At 45.2% G+C, this 14,528-nt stretch overlaps 1 pseudogene; it reads right to left on the reverse strand.

Moving 5' to 3' along the window:
- Positions 1-8,007: 8,007 nt before the first annotated feature.
- LOC101661880 lies at positions 8,008-12,701 on the reverse strand (annotated as a pseudogene).
- Positions 12,702-14,528: the final 1,827 nt, after the last annotated feature.

Raw genomic sequence — 14,528 nt, forward strand, 5'->3', positions numbered from 1 at the left:
TTCAGATTCAAGACAGGAAGTCTGTTCTTGAGATGGTCTCGAAATTCAAATGGGATAGACTCAAGGTGGTATTTTTGACTCTTGTAGACTTCTTTTGATTTTCCTCAGCTGCAACCTGAACTTTCACATGCGCAGTTGATGGTCTGTTCCACAGTTAGCCACTGGCCTCATTTTAGCTGTGAATATGGAGCTTCTCAATTGTCTCTTCCCTCATATGCAGTCCATTTGATTTCTATGTGTTCCAGCTGGAGAAGTCCATGTGTACTCTCACCCTTTTGCTGTTGAAAAAAGGTATTTTCTAGGAAGTCGTTGGTTTTGAAAAAATCTATCATGCAATTTCCAGCTTATTTTCTACCACAGAGAACATATTTTTCTACTACTATTGTCTCTTTTTTGTTTCCAACTTCTGCATTTCAATTGCTAGTAATTATCAATTGTATTTATTGATATATTGATAACAATATCATTAATCATACTGTACTTTTATCAATTTCAGACTGAAGATGGTAGACTTGTTCAGTTTCTGCATCACAAGCTTTAGTGGTTGGTGCATATATTTCAATAATAGTTGTACTGACAGGATTTACTTGCATTCAGATAGATAGTATCCTATCACAGACAACATTGTGCTTCGAGAGAGATCTGGAACTGTCTTTTTTGATGAGGAATGTGATGCCATTTCTCTTGAATCTATCATGCCTGGTACAGTAAACCATATGATTTTGGGGCACAAGATGACCAATTACGGTCCATTTTAGCTCACTAATGCCTAGGATATTGCTCTTTATATACTCCATTTCATTTTTGACAGCTTCTAATTTTCTTAGATTCATACTTTGTACATTCCATGTTCTCATTAATAGATTTTTGCATTTGTTTCTTCTTACCATCCATGTCAGTATGGTCGACTGTACTTTGAAATGTCAACTCTTCCTCAATCATATGTTGAGTGCCTTCTGACCTGAGGGGTCATCTTCTGACACTGTTTCTGTGTTAGTCTGGGTTGATTAGAGAAACAAATTCATAGATACTAATGTGTATAAAAAAGAGCTTTATATCAAAGAGCACTTGTATATTAAGAAAACATCCCAGCCCAACCCAGATCAAGTCCATAAGTCCGATGCTAGTCCATACGTCCAATACCAGTCTCTAAATTCCTCTTTAGACTCATGCAGCACATGCAATGATGCCAAATGCAGGAAGATCACAGGCCATTGGATGGAAAGTCTTGTGGATCCAGGTCTCCATGTGACTCTTCCAGCTCCAGGGCTCTGTTCCGTCAGTGTGTAACTCCTTGTGGCTTGTCAACAGGAATGTCAAGCAGAGAATGTATCCTGCCTCCAGGGAGGAAGGCAGGAGTTCCCAGAATTCTCAGGAGAAGGCCATGTCCACACCGAGGCCTCAATGACTATGACCTGATTGACAAGCTGGACTCCACCTCATCCGTCAAGTTGACAGCATATTATGTAGCTACCACATTCTCTCATAATGTTCTGCTGGTATTCATAGGCCTTCATTAACGGACAGTGTTTCAATGCTATCCATAAGGTTTTCAGGGGGTAATTCCTAAAGTCGATAACCTCTTCCTTCTTTGTCATCTGTTCTTAGACTGAAAGTTTGCTGAAATATGTGCACTTTGGGGAACTCTGATATAGCTTTCAGCATCACAGAAACACACATGCCACCACAGCTCAAAATGACAGACAAGAAGGCATAGCTATGGACATCCGAGTGGGGGTGGTGGGACTGGGGAGCAGCTCCCTCTCTTGTACGACTCCAACAGTAGTCAATGATGTCCTTACCTGATGCTGCCATAACAGAAATTCCACATACGGATGGCTTTAACAAAAAGTTTACTTTCCCGTAGTTTAGGAAGCTGGAAATACATATTCAGGTGCCAGCTCTTGGGGGCTAGCTTTCTTTATCTGATGGCTGTGGGGGGTAATCCTTGTCTTCTTTCACCATCTAGCAGCCTTCTGTTCCTCAGAGATTTTCATGCATCTTGGCATCAAGCTTCCCCTGAGTTTAGGAGGTTCTCAGCACAGGAACCTTGAATCTAAAGGACCTGCTCCACTTCTGGCTTCAACCCCTTCAGTTTTCCCCTTTCAGTAGAGCAGGGCTCTTAAAGAGCTTAGCTTTGGGGTCAAACAAACATGAAGTTTAAATGAAATCTCTGCCACTTCTGCCTGTAAAATCGTAGGCACTAGGGTATGTGTTATTTTATCTCAAGTTGCAGATGAGGACGTTACAGCTTAATGAGCTCAAGTAAATGACCTGTAGTTGCATGGGTAATAAACACTGGAGCAAGATTTGAACTCACATCCTTAGACTCCTGAGCCCGTGTTCTTAACCATGGTGCTGTACTTTCTCTCTAATGGGGATATACAACCGAATAATCAAAGTGTGCATTTCATAGAAATGTTGAGGGGATTAAATGGAATAACTTTGGTTCAGTACCTGACACGACAGTAAGGTGTAATAAATGTTAATGATAGTAATTGTAATGAGCTTGATGGTGATAATGAAGAATAAGTGGTGGTAGAGGAAGAGGAGGAGATAAATCAAAAGTTCCACTCAACTCTCTCTCTCTTAACAGTGATCCTAACTACTTATTATGCAAGATGGGTAGTTGTCATGGTGGGAGGGAGCAGAGTTAGAAGGTGATTGGAGAAGACACTGTAATTTGGAGGAAAGGCTTAGCTTCCATAGAATTTGAGGAACGGTTTATTTCTTGAACTTCAGATGTCACGTTGCTCACCTCCTGTTTCTAACTGCTACCCTAAGGGTTAGTTAGTCTCCTTTATTGTTGCTGTTAATTGTCGTTGGATGTATTCTGACTCATGGCAACCACCTGTGTGCAGAATAGAATGACTACATAGGATTTTCAAGACTATGAGTTTGTAGAAGCAGATTGATAAGTCTTGCTTCTGAGATGTCTCTGAGTCATCTTTGAACCACCAACCTTTGGTTAGTAGTCTCAAGCATCATCACTTCCACCACCCAAGTTGAGTTCTCTAAGAGTCTGTACGTGATATTGAACTTGGTTTTATTTTCTTATCCTGAAAGTTCTGCAAGATCTTGATTACCGCAGGTAAGACATGAAATGAAGAGGTGCAGGAGGGATGGGAAAGGAGTAGTACTAAAAAAAAAAGAAAGGAGTAGTACTGTGACATTCATCGCAACTCTTCTGCTAATCCAGATCCTGATCTCAGATAACACTGAGGCCAACTGGCCTTGTGGACAACATGAGGGTGTGTGAGTAACCTGACCCCATTGTTGAAGACCCCTTCAGAGAAAGCTGAGAGTTAAACAAGGCAATGCCAATATAGCTGTCAGAGGACAACCAGTCAATGTGTTTAACTGCTTGAGGGCTGAGTTGGTGGAAAGTAATTAGTAGAAGTCTCTTAAAGCATGGGGAATGCAAATTTACCTCTTCTGAATTCAAAGCAAAGACCAGCATGCTCACATATTCCTGTGACAGCTGGCGAGAAAGACCCAGGTTCATTTGATGAATCCCACCCTAGGACCAGAAGAGAGAGCCAGAAAAGGAGACCCGGCATGGGTGAGACTATCAATCCCAGAATTTTGATCCAGATGGTGCTTATTTATGCTCTGTTCACAGGGAAATGGGCGACTTCCACATAGAATGATTATAGCAGAACACAAAGTGGAGGATAATTGCATAATCCTGAGAATAATGGCCTAACCATGTTGATACATACTTTGGGGTGCATGATTTAATACACAGCATTCTATCCTCTGGTCCTTCAAAATTCATGCCCTTGCCACATATAAAACACATTCACTCATCAACTCATCCCAAAAGTCTTAAATCAACTCTAGGTTCAAATTCCATCCCCGGGGGCAAAATGCCTCTTCATCTGTGAATTTGAACTACAATTTATTTGCTTCCAAAAAATAATGATGGACGTGGGGAAATGGGGAGCCAACAGCAGTGGGTACAAGAAGGAAGAAAATGTCCCAACGTTGATTGTGGTGATGATTGCACAACCCTGCTGAATAGGATTGAACTGTTGAATCATATGACATGTTAATTATAGCTCGATAAAACTTTTTTTTAAGCATAAGGATGGAACAAACACAAGCAGATGTTTCTTTTACAAATTGGAAAAAATGGAGGGAAATAAAGGATAACAAGCACCAAGTAAGTCAAAGCCAAGTGGAACACAATTTACATTCACTCTCGGGACTTGAAAATAACCCCTCTGTTCTCTGAAACCAGGTAGGCAGTGTCCCTGCCCAGCAGACTCTGGGTTTGGCCATACCCTCCGGATTCTGCTTGGAGGCCCTCAGTCTAGAGCTTCAGTTCTGCCCTCCAGGTCCACTGAGAAAGCATCTCTGTCCCCTTGGCTTTGGGCGGCCCCATTCTCCTACTACAATGGAATGGCAACCCCGCTGCCTTGTTTGCAGGCCCTAGTCTTCTGCCTTTGGGGTATGGCAGCCCTGTTCCTTCTGCTTCGCCCCATCTTCCTGACAGTGCATAGCAACCCTACACTCTGAAACGGAGTTGTGAAGATCTGACTTTCAAACCTAGGATGCTATGGCCCCCTCCCCAAACCCATGCTCCCACAGCTTGAAACCCCAGAGGTCATGGCCCTACCCTTTGAGACGAAGGTGTCTCTGTTATGGGCACTCCTTGCCTACTTCACTTCTATGTCTTCCTTCTCCTTCAAGAGGTCAGCCCGTACTCTGTCCAGCTTGAGGGAGTGTTGCCAAGCTCTTAGACGCGACAGAAAGTGCCTGGAGGCACCCAACTTCACCAGCGAGCCTGAGCCAGAAAGCCCTCAGCACTCTTGTTCTGTGCGTTGGCAAACCGAGTTCCGCTGACAAGTGCTCGGAGACATCCCATGAAGCCTTCTTCGCGAAGGTGCTCAGCTCTCTCCCATGCCACTTTGTGCCAGTCCCGGTTCCGCCGCTGCCATTTGTCAGCCAATGCTTCTCGCCGTCTGCACCATCTCTGGTGTCATGGTTCCCTTCAGCTCCTTCTGAACACTCCCCAGAATTGCCTTTGATGCCCATGATGCCAACAGTGTCTCAAAGGCAATCAATCCAGGGTTTTACTATTCCAAACCAAACTCACCGCCATTGAGTGGATTCCAACTCATAATGACCCTGTAGGACAAGGTAGAACTATGCCTGTGGGTCTTTGAGACTGCATCTCTTTATGGGAGTAGAAAGCCTCTTCTTTTTCCCATGGAGCAGCTGGTGATTTCGAACTGCTAATCTCATGGTTAGGGACAATGCATAATCCACTATACTACCAGGACTCTCGTCTCTACCCATTACCAATTCCCAAAACTACCTCCACCTATTAGGTATCTACTAGAGCAGTCATGCCTCACTCTTTCCACCCAAAATTCTTTTAATCTCTTGAGGCAGAAGCAAAGTATGAACCAGACATTTCCCTTCTCTACAGGATATATTTATTGATGCCTCCAATCCCTCATATATAAAATGAAGATTTTATTCAATAAACACCTAATATATAATGGGGCTACAAAAAGTTTGTGGGAAAATGTGTTTATCTTTCTATTTCATGTTGCCAAGGATGTTTTGTGGCTGACCTTGCATAGTAGTGGGTTCTAGTCTATACATTTACTAACACTAATAATACGAATTCATTTAATCCTCATTCGATTTGATGAGGAAGGGAGCATTATACCAGTTGTTGTGGATGAGAAAACTGAGACATAGCTAGAGTAATATGCCTAACATGACAATGTTCAGAAGCAGAAGATTCAGTAATTGAACCTAATGTCACCGGTTTTTAAATAAATTGTGAAAAACAAAGAAACTCAAAAATTGCTGTTGAATCAACACTATAAGACAGAGTAGAAGTGCTCCTTAGGGTTTTCAAGGCTTTATGGCTCATCTTTCGCACAATGAGCACTTGATGGGTTTTAAACCTATGACCTTGCAGTTAGAACACTTAACCCACTACATTACCATGGTTCCTTATATTGTTATTATTTATATAATAACATTATGTGAGTAGCTGCTGACTTATAATGGGCCTGCATTCTACCAGTGTTGTCATCAGTTCTGAATATTAATTTTTTAATCTAGTTTTCATTTTTATTGCCTCTTATTATCAGTTGTCTTATAAAACCCCGTCTTTATTCACCTTTTGGGGTTGGAAAAATCACACATAAATTTACAGATATATTTTCATACATACATACATAACAATGCATACAAATAATAAAAATTTACCCCAATAATTAAGAAGAGCTGGGTGATGTTGGCATTTCATCAGTTGAGATAACAACTCCATTTGGGGAATGTTCTGGATCATCTGAATGATCCCTGGGAATAGGAATGGTCATTCCAGTCAGATAATGAATGAGAGCTGTCTGTACCATCCTTCTCTTCATGTGCTTCATTTATTTCAAGGTAGCATCTCGCTGCTTCCCAAATCTGCCTATTGCGTTGAGCAAAGCCATCATCAGCATTTGGGTCCGTGTCTTCAAACCACTGAAGGTCTTGATTTAGTGTAGAAACCTGAATCTATACAACAGTATTTTGAGCTGTACGTCATAAAACTGTGCTTCTGTGAGTGAAGTTCTGAGAATAACATCAGCAAACGATGTGCTGAAACAGTGTACCAAGTGCACATTACCAAGAACAAAATGTACAAAGAAACCAAACAGGACCGTCAAGTGCAGATCCTCATGAGCACACTGTTAAATCAGCTACTACCTGGACACAGTGATTACGTGTGGAACTGTGATCCTCGTGATCCCTAGTTTGAAACCACCAACAACTCTGCCCGAGAAAGACTGGGCTTTCAACCCCCTCCCCCAAAACAGTGACGTCTGGAAGACCCACGGGGGTCACTATGAGTCAACATTGACTCGATGGCAGTGAGTTTGATTTGGGCCTCTAGCTACATATTTTTTCAATTGAGTTTAACTTTCTTTTATTAGCCACTCTGGTGGGACAGTGGTTAATCACTTGGCTGCTAACCAAAAGGTTGGAAGTGTGACACCACAGCTACTCCTCGGGAGAAAGATGCGGCAGATGGCCTGGAAAACCTTTGGACACCTGGAGCCCTTCAACGCTGTCCCAGAGGGTTTCTATGCACCAGAATCTGCTTGATAGCTGAGGTGGTTAGTTTATTGTGCCAACCTGGCTGATAAACACATGTGGATTTAATTGAAGGGTGGAGGGAATAAATGGTTCAGTGAGCCTCGCCTTTCGAGTTCTCGTGATGGTCAGACCAGGGTCAGACCAGGGTGCAGCTGCCTTAGCAGTTCCCTGCTTCAGCTGGCAAGGCTCACTTCCTGTGAGACATCCCTGAGGAGAAGCCACATGGACCTACCCCGATGCAGCCCTGGGTGCTGGAGCAGCCATGTGGAGACCCCTGCCAGGGCTGAGATGCTTACACGCTCACTGATTCGGCTTTCCTCCTGTAGTCGGCATCATTGCATGTGTTTTGTGAGGTGGAGGAGAACTTTGTGGATTGGTGTCGGACATATGGGCCAATGTTGGACTTGTGGGCTTGGGCAGCACTGGGTTGGGATGTTTTCTTGATGCGCACTTAACCTTTATATAAAACTCTCTCTTATACATGAGTTTCTGTGGAGTTGTTTCTCTAAAGTACCCAGACTCACACAACAGCAGAGTTTAGTTGCTAGGGGCTTACTGTTTTTATAAACTATAGAATATAAATTTATATTTTCATGAACGAACGACCCTGGACTTTTGAAAGACACCTTCTGTCTTAAGCTAGGTTCTCTAGAGGAACAAAACCAGTGAATTCTATTTTCAAAGAGGACTTAGGAACGTTTGTGGAGGAAACCCCACTATTTTTTCATTCTGTTTTTCCATGAACTTTTTGAAGCCTCTTCGTGCAAATATGTGTAGAGAGATTTGTTTCAAGAAAATAGCTTACGAAATTGTGGAACCTGTCAAGCCCCAGCAGCCAACTAGAAGGGCCTCCTGGTTCACAGGGTAACAGGAACTGCTGCCCCCACCACCTGCAGGTCACACAGCCAGTTGCTGGCTGACGGGACTGAGGCAACGGGCAAACCCAATGTCTTCTGGTCCAGTGTCAGGCTGCTGGCTCGTGCCCCCAATATCTGAAGTCCGAGGGTGATTGAAGAGGCAAATGCAGTGTCAACAGCAAACAAAGTTTGCAGGAACATCCGTATATATTTTGGCTGGAGGCCTCTTCTCCAAAGGAACTCCCTTCTCACCTGATTGGGTACTCACATCAGATCACAACGAGGATCATGACTTAGCCAAGTTGACAAGCAATCTTTAGCATCACCCCTTCCTTCGGCACACACAAGTCCATGTTGGAACTCCCCTGATACAATGTTTCTGCTGTGGCTACTTCACATGCCTCAGGCCCTCCTGCAGCCCACATTGCTAATAGACAGCTTACTCTGTACTATTGTATCACCCCAAAAAGAATTCATCAAATGACCACTTCCTTTTAGGCACTGTGTAAATTCACTCAACTCCCCCAATCTTGGCCTAATTTGGCGTTCATTGCTTAGTGACCACGCTCCCTTTACCAGCCCACAATTGCAATAACTATGTTAACTAGTAATCCTAGATACATAAGCGCCACTCCCTGGGCGGTCTTCTCCCCGCCTCCCTCATGCCAGCGTATGGCCAAATTGGGAGCTCTGAGAAGGAAGCAATGCATGTGGGATTCAAGTGTCTCCTTGGCCTCCTTGGAGAAGGCTGCGCTTTCCCCGGGTCTTAAAACAGGGGTAGGAGTCTGTAAGTAGAAATTCTAAGTATTGTATCTCTACTCTCTAATCTCCTCGAGAACATGATTGGGGTGGTGAGAGCCTGGTTGCAGGAGGACCCATGAGCAGATCCAAGATGGGCAATCTAGCAGGACTGTTAACAAAGTACTAATAGGAGGCCTGGAGGGGATCGGGAGCTCTGGGACATGTGGCACCTCTTCCTGGCCAGGAGGTGGGACGAATGGATATTCACTCATACCCCAGCACTGAGATGAGAGCTGAGCCTCTTTCCACTTTTAGATTTAGGAGTAAGCCTGTTTGGAACCTGGGGGGTGGGGGGTGGGCAATACTCAGGTACTCCAAATCTCCCTCCCTCTCTCTCTCTCTCTTTTTTGTACGTCATGGACTGCTTCAATTGTCTGGTGAAGCTAACTGACTCCATCTCAGAACGATCTTTTAAGAAGATAGTATGCTTTCCATCAACAGATAAATAAAGTGTAATACATACATATAATGGAATATTACTCAGCCGTAAAGAGAAGTGAGACCCTGATCCATGTACCATGGATCATGTACCATGATATGCTATGGCATGTACCATGCTGAGTTAAATAAGGCAGTCACAAAAGGATGAACCCTGTGCCACCTCACTGATGCAAACCAGAACAGGCAATTGTGTTCATGGTTCCCAGGGGCTGGCGCTTGGGGGTAGGAGGGAGCCACTGGTTAGGACGCAGTGAGTTTGTTTGTGAGGATGGGAAATTAGGCAGTGATTATCAGTGCTGGCTGCGCAGTGTAATTCATATAATTGATAGCACTCAACTGTGGTTGTGAGGATATTAAATTGGCAAATGTGTTATGTGTATCTTTACAACAATAAAATATTTAAACATAAGATCACATAGGAATACAAAATGTACCAATTATAAGGAAATACAGCTACAAAAATATGTTAAAACAGAGTTTTTCAAGCAATCCTAGGCTGGTAACTTATATAAAATGTGCTAAGAATCGGAAACAAAAAAGAACATGAATTACAAACTCTGATTTTTTAATTTATTTAGCTCAACAGGCATACAGTTATTCTGTCAAATTGCATTCCAAGCTTTGACACACTTGCCCTTGATTCCTGTACTTACCTAGTCAGCCCAACAATTGGCACCTGTCCGCAGACCACCTGCTGAGCTGCTCTCCATTAAATGCACCATCTCCTTGTGGGTTTAGTAATGACTCTAATTTCCAAGTCATGTTGAGCATAAACAACCCGTTGCTGCCATGTGACATGAAAGTATCTCTGGGTCTGTTGGTTACAGCTCCCTTAGACTACTGCATTGCCCATTTTCACAAAGGAAGGAAGGGGATGCTAAGCCTTTCATCATCACGACCACTTGCTGTCTAGTCAATCTAATTCATGCTGTGCTTTACAGGGGGGCAGGGGGGCTTCTCAATGACTGATTTTTTTCAGATGTAGATTACCAGGTCTTTCTTCCAACATACCTCCAAGTGGCCTTGAACCTCCAACCTTACGGTTAGCAGCTGGGCTTGTACCACCCAGAATGAGAACAAAGATGTGCTTTCACTTTCCTCTCCAAGTTCACAGGGTCCTTGAATTCTCTCCCCAGACCTTCTTAGCACTCAATGTGCCCCAGCTTAACGCCCCTTACCTTAGGTAACAGCAGGGACAGGAGAGGGGGAAAGTGACCTACTCCCCCAGGGCAGGTCCCCCAGAACCTTAGCCAGGCTGGACTACCTCAGGTGAGCTCAAGGTCAGGAGGAATTCCGAGCTTCTGAACTGAACCCTTGTTGGGAAGGCCCAGTTGGAAACAGTGGCTCCTGAGGGGCCAACAGAGCAGGTTGTTGGCTTCAAAGCCAGCAGGTCAGTTACCTTGGCCTCTGCCAGACTCAGGGTTTGGGGGTCTGGGCTGCGTGGGAACCCCCTCTTTTTCCTTTGACATGGTGCTCACCCAGGCTTAGCCTCCTTTACGGCCCCACATTATTGAACCTTAGCTTGTGCCTAACACAAAACTGGGCACGCCCCTTCTCATTCAACCCACTGTTCACTGTATGCGACATGAGCGATCCTTACTCCACTTCACAAACGAGATGACCTGGAGGCCATCCAGCTTATTGCACAGTAAATGGCACACCTGGAGCTGAAGACAGAGCTGAGGGGGGGTAGGGGGGGGGGGGGGGGCGGGAGACGGAGTCAAGTGGTGGTGATTGCCCCCGAGCAGATGCCAACTCTTTTATCACTCATCATGGTGCAGGTGAGCATCTACAGGGGGAAGGGGCTCTATTGGGTGGGCAATGCAAAGAAAGATAACCTTTCCCTTTCAACAGTTTCTGTACATGTGACAATAGCATGACTTATTATTATTCAAGGAAGAAATGTCTTCCTGCGGCAGAAAGCAGAAGCTACCTAAGTGCAGGATGGCCATCCGTGAGCTGGCACCCAAGCTCCCACTCAGGCACTGGGATGTTTCCAAGGTCCTGCAAGGACTTGGTGTGGTTTGGCATTCTGAAAGCGGAGCTAGCAGTGCCCCCTGCAGGGCGAGGGGCTGCACTGCCAAGGAAGAGCGGGCTTTTCCTAAGGAGCCAGCATTGAGGGCCTTTGAGGTGGGCAGGGTTTAATTTTTACCAGAAACGGGGCTGGGCCTGAAAGGAGCCCCTGGGAAAGACTACCCAGGTTTCATTCACATCAGACTTCACAAACTCACAAACAAACTCACAGCTGAATCAGTCCATTCTGACTCATAGCGACCCTCTGGAACAGAGTAGACGTGACCCTATAGAGACCCTATAGACGTGACCTGTTGGGATGCTGACACCCAGGTCAGCAGTTTGAAGCTACCAGCTGCTCCATGGGATGAAGATGAGGTGTTTTGTTTTTGTTTGTTTGTTTGTTAAGGTTAAACAATAATTTATTGAGGGCTGCTTGTAGATCTTGTGTGCTAGCCCCAGAAAGATGGAGGGTGGCAGCCACCCGGCACACTGCTGATGAGGCTCACGAGGCTGGGGAAGCTGGCTTCCTGGTACTGCCGGAATACTGCCCGCAGCTCCATCTCTCCGTCCATGGCCTTCACCCATGCCACCTTCTCTGCCTCCTTCTGCCCATCATTCTCCTGCAGGACCCGGCGCTGCTCCGGAGAGGCCAGCTGCATTTGTTGTCCTGGATGTCAGTGCCAACCTTGCCCGTCACACTGGGGTCACCAAAGAGGTCCAGGGAATCATCCTGACTCTGAAAGTACTCGCCCATCTCCACAGGATCCGCTTGGCATCGGCATGCTCCTTCTCTCCGTCAATGCCCGCTGTGTACATGGCAGCAGCGACCGGGTGGTAAAAGGAATAGAACACAGTCTTGTACTTGACAATGGATTTGTACCTCTTTGGAGTAAACCTGCTGAGATCCACGTTGCCCTAGGGGGCAGTGATGAGGTCCAGGGCCTGTTCCATCTCAGTCTGATAGCTCCAGGAAGATCTCGAGCAGGTGCAGGCAGTCGGGCCGCCCCCGCCAGTACAGCTTCAACAGTCGGTAGACAGGATTCCAGCAGCCTGGCATCATTGATGACATCCAGACCTATCCCTGGCTTCTGGTACCAGCAGGGCTGCCCCGCGGGTGAAGGATGAATCCATTCTGTCATCCAGTATCAGGAGGAAAGCTTGGAGCAACTTGACCCACCAGCCCATGGTCAGGGCCCTCTGCAGACTCTCAGCATACTGCTTCCTGGGCTCCACCAGCTCCTGGAACACAGCCACCACTCTCAATCCTCGGTTGTACTTGCCTCTGACAACACTGTACTCTAGGACCTTTCTGAGCCGGGCAACAGAGTCTCCCACCTCTGGGTGCCCCAGCTCATCCTGAGTTAGCACTTTGAGCACTTGGGAGATGTGCAGGATGAAGTTCTGCTTTTCTTGGGCATGTGGGTCTGCTCGCTGGTCTCCATTCATTCTGAGAGAGGAGCAACATGCTCTGTTCCAAGTTGCAAGTTCCTGCTTGGTCCAAAAGATGAGGGTTTTGACTCCTGTAAAGAGTTACAGTCTCAGAAATCCACAGGGGCAGTTCTACTCTGACTTCTGAATCAGAATTGACTCAATGGTAGTGACTTTTGTTGTTGCTGCTGATGTTTGTTGAATTATTTATGGGAGTAGAAAGCCTCCTCTTTTTCCCACAGACTGGCTGGTGGGTTCGAACAGCTGACCTTGCTACCCACTACTGAACCTTGGAATAAGAAGTCCTGATGAGGTAGTGGTTTACACATTGGCCTGTTAACTATAAGAGCTCAAATCCAGAGGGAACCACTAACCTCCTTTTGGGAAATCATAGAGCTGGCGTCAAAAGACCCTTTAAACAAGAACTAAAGGCCTAGGCCTTGCTGAGACCCCTTGGGCTCTGATATATGTAACCATGCAGGATGTCCAAAGTAAGTCATACCACTGCCTGAGGGCATCAGAACGACCCTATAGGTTCTGCAGAATCACATCCGTGCACATTTTTCTGGATCATCAGCTCTAGTACAAAAGATTCTAATTGCTAGCAGGGAAACTGAGTAGTTGTTGCTTTTTTCCCCCTATGAAAATGGGGCAGGGGAGGCCCAATAAGTTTGGGAACCTATGTAATGACATTTAAACACAAAAGGCAATGTCTTGGGAGAGCTTCTACCATCTGTCTGTCAGTTTGTCACACTGTGGTGGCTTGTGTGTTGCTGTGATGTTGGAAGTTGTGTCGCTGGTATTTCAAGTACCAGCAGGGTGACCCAAAGTGAACAGGTTTCAGCCGAGCTTCTAGACTAAGAACAGAGAGTGAGAAAGGAATGGGGTGTCCACTCCAGTGGAAGCAGCCACTGAAAACCTCATCAAGAGCATGAAGCATTGTCAGATGTCGTGGGCCTATGCATACCAGCAGAACATTGTCAGAGAGAGTGCCAGAAGATGAGTCCCTTAGGCTGGAAGACACTCAACATAAGAGTGAGTAAGCGCTACTTTCTCCAAGTCAAGCGGACCTGAGTGACGCGGTTGGAGGAAAGCCTGCCAGAGCAGAGCTGCAGGCTTTTCATATGCAGATGGAGCATGGCCCCAAATGAGAACAGCTGCAAACGTCAAATAACCATTAGAACTTAGAATGTGCCAGCAGGAATACAAAAATTGGAGGTTGTTGAAAATGAAATGAAATGCATAAAGATCCATATTCTATGTGATAGTGAGTTGAAATGGACTGGGATTAGCCTCTTTGAATCACGAAGTCACATGGTTTACTATGCCAGAAATAACAGAGTCAGGAGGAATGGTGTCACATTTGTCATCATAAAAAACATCTCAAGGTCTATCTTGTAGTGCAATGCTATCTTGCAAGGTCTATCTTGTAGTGCAATGCTATGATAGGATAATATCTACCCACATACAAGGAAATCCAATCACAACTATTATTCAAATGTATGCACCAATCACTAAAGCTAGTGATGCAGAAATTAAAGAATTCTACCAATGCCTTCAGGGTGAAAGTGATCAAGCCTGCATGCAGGATGCAGTGACGATTATGGGTGATGGAATGCTAAAGTTGCAAACAGAGTGGAAGGAACAGTAGCTGCGATAGAATGGGTGGTCACACCATAGAATTTTGCCAGACCAATGACTTCTCATAGCAAATACTTTTTTTCAACAACATAAACTGTGAATATACATATGAATTTCTCCAGATGGAATACACAGAAATCAAATTGACTACATCTGTGGGAAGAGACAACGGAGGTGTTCAATACCTGCAGCTAAAATGACGTTCAGGGGCTGAGTGTGGAACAGATCATCCGT

The sequence above is a fragment of the Echinops telfairi genome, unplaced genomic scaffold (genome assembly GCF_000313985.2).
Source record: "Echinops telfairi isolate 266 unplaced genomic scaffold, ASM31398v2 ScPeMD7_5592;HRSCAF=6446, whole genome shotgun sequence".
In the NCBI taxonomy this organism is placed as follows: domain Eukaryota; kingdom Metazoa; phylum Chordata; class Mammalia; order Afrosoricida; family Tenrecidae; genus Echinops; species Echinops telfairi.